We start from the raw sequence: 6,777 nt of genomic DNA, 5'->3' as shown, positions 1-6,777 counted from the left end.
AATTTTGAGAGGGTCTCGCGGAATCTTGGGGCTCCTTGGGGCCTAAAGTATGTCCCCTTGCTCTCTGTATCCTTAAGGCAGATGCAAAGACAGCCAAAGAGGGTCTGCCCAGGCCTGCCGGGCCGCCCATTGCAGTGTCGCTACAGGCATCCTCCTTGTCGAGGAAAAGGCAGAGTGGCATCCTCTTCCTGGTGGAAAGAGGACATTTTCAGCACAGTTCAGATAGCTGAGGGCCCGAATTCTGATTCTGTCACTTATGACCTTGGTCGTCACCCCTCTGAGGCTCAATTTTCTGTCTGAAATGGGTATAAAAGGACTGCAACGACGAGCTCAGGCACCACCGTGAGAGCCTGAGAGGCCTCCGTTTTTTACAAGATCCGTGGGCAACAGGGCCTTTTGATTCTTAAATCCACCATATATATATGTGCATATATATTCATATATATGCATATATATATATGGTAGCGCTGGCAAAACACACTTTTTTGACATCAATTTCAAGCCGCGACTGGAGGTTTCTGAGAAACGTCTCACTTGCTGCAAGGGTGGAGGCTCTCCCGTGGCCTGGATATATGGAAGGAAGGTTCAGTCCGCTGCGGTCGGTTTCTGCACAATTTTGAGAGGGTCTCGCGGAATCTTGGGGCTCCTTGGGGCCTAAAGTATGTCCCCTTGCTCTCTGTATCCTTAAGGCAGATGCAAAGACAGCCAGAGAGGGCCTGCCCAGGCCTGCCGGGCCGCCCATTGCAGTGTCGCTACAGGCATCCTCCTTGTCGAGGAAAAGGCAGAGTGGCATCCTCTTCCTGGTGGAAAGAGGACATTTTCAGCACAGTTCAGATAGCTGAGGGCCCGAATTCTGATTCTGTCACTTATGACCTTGGTCGTCACCCCTCTGAGGCTCAATTTTCTGTCTGAAATGGGTATAAAAGGACTGCAACGACGAGCTCAGGCACCACCGTGAGAGTGTGAGAGGCCTCCGTTTTTTACAAGATCCGTGTGCAATAGGGCCTTTTAATTCTGAAATCCACCATATATATATGTGCATATATATTCATATATATGCATATATATATATGGTAGCGCTGGCAAAACACACTTTTTTGACATCAATTTCAAGCCGCGACTGGAGGTTTCTGAGAAACGTCTCACTTGCTGCAAGGGTTGGAGGCTCTCCCGTGGCCTGGATATATGGAAGGAAGGTTCAGCCATCTGCGGTCGGTTTCTGCACAACTTTGAGAGGGTCTCGCGGAATCTTGGGGCTCCTTGGGGCCTAAAGTATGTCCCCTTGCTCTCTGTATCCTTAAGGCAGACGCAAAGACAGCCAGAGAGGGCCTGCCCAGGCCTGCCGGGCCGCCCATTGCAGTGTCGCTACAGGCATCCTCCTTGTCGAGGAAAAGGCAGAGTGGCATCCTCTTCCTGGTGGAAAGAGGACATTTTCAGCACAGTTCAGATAGCTGAGGGCCCGAATTCTGATTCTGTCACTTATGACCTTGGTCGTCACCCCTCTGAGGCTCAATTTTCTGTCTGAAATGGGTATAAAAGGACTGCAACGACGAGCTCAGGCACCACCGTGAGAGCCTGAGAGGCCTCCGTTTTTTACAAGATCCGTGGGCAACAGGGCCTTTTAATTCTGAAATCCACCATATATATATGTGCATATATATTCATATATATGCACATATATATATGGTAGCGCTGGCAAAACACACTTTTTTGACATCAATTTCAAGCCGCGACTGGAGGTTTCTGAGAAACGTCTCACTTGCTGCAAGGGTTGAGGCTCTCCCGTGGCCTGGATCTATGGAAGGAAGGTTCAGTCCATCTGCGGTCGGTTTCTGCAGAATTTTGAGAGGGTCTCGCGGAATCTTGGGGCTCCTTGGGGCCTAAAGTATGTCCCCTTGCTCTCTGTATCCTTAAGGCAGATGCAAAGACAGCCAGAGAGGGCCTGCCCAGGCCTGCCGGGCCGCCCATTGCAGTGTCGCTACAGGCATCCTCCTTGTCGAGGAAAAGGCAGAGTGGCATCCTCTTCCTGGTGGAAAGAGGATATTTTCAGCACAGTTCAGACAGCTGAGGGCCCGAATTCTGATTCTGTCACCGATGACCTTGGTGGTCACCCCTCTGAGTCTCAATTTTCTGTCTGAAATGAGTATAAAAGGACTGCAACGACGAGCTCAGGCACCGCCGTGAGAGTCTGAGAGGCCTCTATTTTTTACAAGATCCGTGGGCAACAGGGCCTTTTGATTCTGAAATCCACCATATATATATGTGCATATATATTCATATATATGCACATATATATATGGTAGCGCTGGCAAAACACACTTTTTTGACATCAATTTCAAGCCGCGACTGGAGGTTTCTGAGAAACGTCTCACTTGCTGCAAGGGTGGAGGCTCTCCTGTGGCCTGGATATATGGAAGGAAGGTTCGGTCATCTGCTGTCGGTTTCTGCAGAACTTTGAGAGGGTCTCGCGCAATCTTGGGGCTCCTTGGGGCCTAAAGTATGTCCCCTTGCTCTCTGGAACCTAAGGCAGATTCAAAGACAGCCAGAGAGGGCCTGCCCAGGCCTGCCGGGCCGCCCATTGCAGTGCCGCTACACGCCTCCTCCTTGTCGAGGAAAAGGCAGAGTGGCATCCTCTTCCTGGTGGAAAGAGGATATTTTCAGCACAGTTCAGACAGCTGAGGGCCCGAATTCTGATTCTGTCACCTATGACCTTGGTGGTCACCCCTCTGAGTCTCAATTTTCGATCTGAAATGAGTATACAAGGACTGCAACGACGAGCTCAGGCACCGCCGTGAGAGTCTGAGAGGCCTCTATTTTTTACAAGATCCGTGGGCAACAGGGCCTTTTGATTCTGAAATCCACCATATATATATGTGCATATATATTCATATATATGCACATATATATATGGTAGCGCTGGCAAAACACACTTTTTTGACATCAATTTCAAGCCGCGACTGGAGGTTTCTGAGAAACGTCTCACTTGCTGCAAGGGTGGAGGCTCTCCTGTGGCCTGGATATATGGAAGGAAGGTTCGGTCATCTGCGGTCGGTTTCTGCAGAACTTTGAGAGGGTCTCGCGCAATCTTGGGGCTCCTTGGGGCCTAAAGTATGTCCCCTTGCTCTCTGTATCCTTAAGGCAGATACAAAGACAGCCAGAGAGGGCCTGCCCAGGCCTGCCGGGCCGCCCATTGCAGTGTCGCTACAGGCATCCTCCTTGTCGAGGAAAAGGCAGAGTGGCATCCTCGAACTGGTGGAAAGAGGATATTTTCAGCACAGTTCAGACAGCTGAGGGCCTGAATTCTGATTCTGTCACTTATGACCTTGGTGGTCACCCCTCTGAGGCTCAATTTTCTATCTGAAATGGGTACAAAAGGACTGCAAGGACGAGTTCAGGCACAGCCGTGAGACTGTGAGAGGCCTCCGTTTTTTACAAGATCCGTGGGCAACAGGGCCTTTTGACCCTTAAATCCACCATATATATATATGCATATATATTCATATATATACATATATATATATGTGGTAACGCTGGCAAAACACACCTTTTTGACATCAATTTCGAGCCGCAATAGGAGATTTCTGAGAAATGTCTCACTTGCTGCAAAGGTTGAGGGTCTCCTGTGGCCTGGATATATGTAAGGCAGGTTCGGTCATCAGCGGTCGGTTTCTGCAGAACTTTGAGAGGGTCTTGCGAAATCTTGGGGCTCCTTGGGGCCTAAAGTATGTCCCCTTGCTCTCTGTATCCTTAAGGCAGACGCAAAGACAGCCAGAGAGTGCCTGCCCAGGCCTGCCGGGCCGCCCATTGCAGTGTCGCTACAGGCATCCTCCGTGTCGAGGAAAAGGCAGAGTGGCATCCTCTTCCTGGTGGAAAGAGGACATTTTCAGCACAGTTCAGATAGCTGAGGGCCCGAATTCTGATTCTGTCAATTATGACCTTGGTCGTCACCCCTCTGAGGCTCAATTTTCTGTCTGAAATGGGTATAAAAGTACTGCAACGACGAGCTCAGGCACCACCGTGAGAGCCTGAGAGGACTCCGTTTTTTACAAGATCCGTGGGCAACAGGGCCTTTTGATTCTTAAATCCACCATATGTATATGTGCATATATATTCATATATATGCACATATATATATGGTAGCGCTGGCAAAACACACTTTTTTGACATCAATTTCAAGCCGCGACTGGAGGTTTCTGAGAAACGTCTCACTTGCTGCAAGGCTGGAGGCTCTCCCGTGGCCTGGATATATGGAAGGAAGGTTCAGTCCTCTGCGGTCGGTTTCTGCACAACTTTGAGAGGGTCTCGCGGAATCTTGGGGCTCCTTGGGGCCTAAAGTATGTCCCCTTGCTCTCTGTATCCTTAAGGCAGACGCAAAGACAGCCAGAGAGGGCCTGCCCAGGCCTGCCGGGCCGCCCATTGCAGTGTCGCTACAGGCATCCTCCGTGTCGAGGAAAAGGCAGAGTGGCATCCTCTTCCTGGTGGAAAGAGGACATTTTCAGCACAGTTCAGACAGCTGAGGGCCCGAATTCTGATTCTGTCACTTATGACCTTGGTCGTCACCCCTCTGAGGCTCAATTTTCTGTCTGAAATGGGTATAAAAGGACTGCAACGACGAGCTCAGGCACCACCGTGAGAGTGTGAGAGGCCTCCGTTTTTTACAAGATCCGTGGGCAAGAGGGCCTTTTGATTCTGAAATCCACCATATATATATGTGCATATATATTCATATATATGCACATATATATATGGTAGCGCTGGCAAAACACACTTTTTTGACATCAATTTCAAGCCGCGACTGGAGGTTTCTGAGAAACGTCTCACTTGCTGCAAGGCTGGAGGCTCTCCCGTGGCCTGGATATAGGGAAGGAAGGTTCAGCCATCTGCGGTCGGTTTCTGCACAACTTTGAGAGGGTCTCGCGGAATCTTGGGGCTCCTTGGGGCCTAAAGTATGTCCCCTTGCTCTCTGTATCCTTAAGACAGACGCAAAGACAGCCAGAGAGGGCCTGCCCAGGCCTGCCGGGCCGCCCATTGCAGTGTCGCTACAGGCATCCTCCGTGTCGAGGAAAAGGCAGAGTGGCATCCTCTTCCTGGTGGAAAGAGGACATTTTCAGCACAGTTCAGACAGCTGAGGGCCCGAATTCTGATTCTGTCACCGATGACCTTGGTGGTCACCCCTCTGAGTCTCAATTTTCGATCTGAAATGAGTATACAAGGACTGCAACGACGAGCTCAGGCACCGCCGTGAGAGTGTGAGAGGCCTCTATTTTTTACAAGATCCGTGGGCAACAGGGCCTTTTGATTCTGAAATCCACCATATATATATGTGCATATATATTCATATATATGCATATATATATATGGTAGCGCTGGCAAAACACACTTTTTTGACATCAATTTCAAGCCGCGACTGGAGGTTTCTGAGAAACGTCTCACTTGCTGCAAGGGTGGAGGCTCTCCTGTGGCCTGGATAAATGGAAGGAAGGTTCGGTCATCAGCGGTCGGTTTCTGCAGAACTTTGAGAGGGTCTCGCGCAATTTTGGGGCTCCTTGGGGCCTAAAGTATGTCCCCTTGCTCTCTGGAACCTAAGGCAGATTCAAAGACAGCCAGAGAGGGCCTGCCCAGGCCTGCCGGGCCGCCCATTGCAGTGCCGCAACACGCCTCCTCCTTGTCGAGGAAAAGGCAGAGTGGCATCCTCTTCCTGGTGGAAAGAGATTATTTTCAGCACAGTTCAGACAGCTGAGGGCCCGAATTCTGATTCTGTCACCGATGACCTTGGTGGTCACCCCTCTGAGTCTCAATTTTCGATCTGAAATGAGTATACAAGGACTGCAACGACGAGCTCAGGCACCGCCGTGAGAGTCTGAGAGGTCTCTATTTTTTACAAGATCCGTGGGCAACAGGGCCTTTTGATTCTGAAATCCATCATATATATATGTGCATATATATTCATATATATGCATATATATATATGGTAGCGCTGGCAAAACACATTTTTTGACCTCAATTTCAAGCCGCGTGGGAGGTTTCTGAGAAACGTCTCAGTTGCTGCAAGGGTGGTGTCTCTCCCGTGGCCTGGATATATGGAAGAAAAGTTCAGTCATCTGCGGTCGGTTACTGCACAACTTTGAGAGGGTCTCGCGGAATCTTGGGGCTCCTTGGGGCCTAAAGTATGTCCCCTTGCTCTCTGTATCCTTAAGGCAGATGCAAAGACAGCCAGAGAGGGCCTGCCCAGGCCTGCCGGGCCGCCCATTGCAGTGTCGCTACAGGCATCCTCCTTGTCGAGGAAAAGGCAGAGTGGCATCCTCTTCCTGGTGGAAAGAGGACATTTTCAGCACAGTTCAGACGGCTGAGGGCCCGAATTCTGATTCTGTCACTTATGACCTTGGTCGTCACCCCTCTGAGGCTCAATTTTCTGTCTGAAATGGGTATAAAAGGACTGCAACGACGAGCTCAGGCACCACCGTGAGAGTGTGAGAGGCCTCCGTTTTTTACAAGATCCGTGGGCAACAGGGCCTTTTGATTCTTAAATCCACCATATATATATGTGCATATATATTCATATATATGCATATATATATATGGTAGCGCTGGCAAAACACACTTTTTTGACATCAATTTCAAGCCGCGACTGGAGGTTTCTGAGAAACGTCTCACTTGCTGCAAGGGTTGAGGCTCTCCCGTGGCCTGGATATATGGAAGGAAGGTTCAGTCCGCTGCGGTCGGTTTCTGCACAATTTTGAGAGGGTCTCGCGGAATCTTGGGGCTCCTTGGGGCCTA

This window comes from Rousettus aegyptiacus, unplaced genomic scaffold, assembly GCF_014176215.1.
Source record: "Rousettus aegyptiacus isolate mRouAeg1 unplaced genomic scaffold, mRouAeg1.p scaffold_m13_p_25, whole genome shotgun sequence".
NCBI lineage: Eukaryota > Metazoa > Chordata > Mammalia > Chiroptera > Pteropodidae > Rousettus > Rousettus aegyptiacus.
This window is presented reverse-complemented; position numbering follows the sequence as displayed.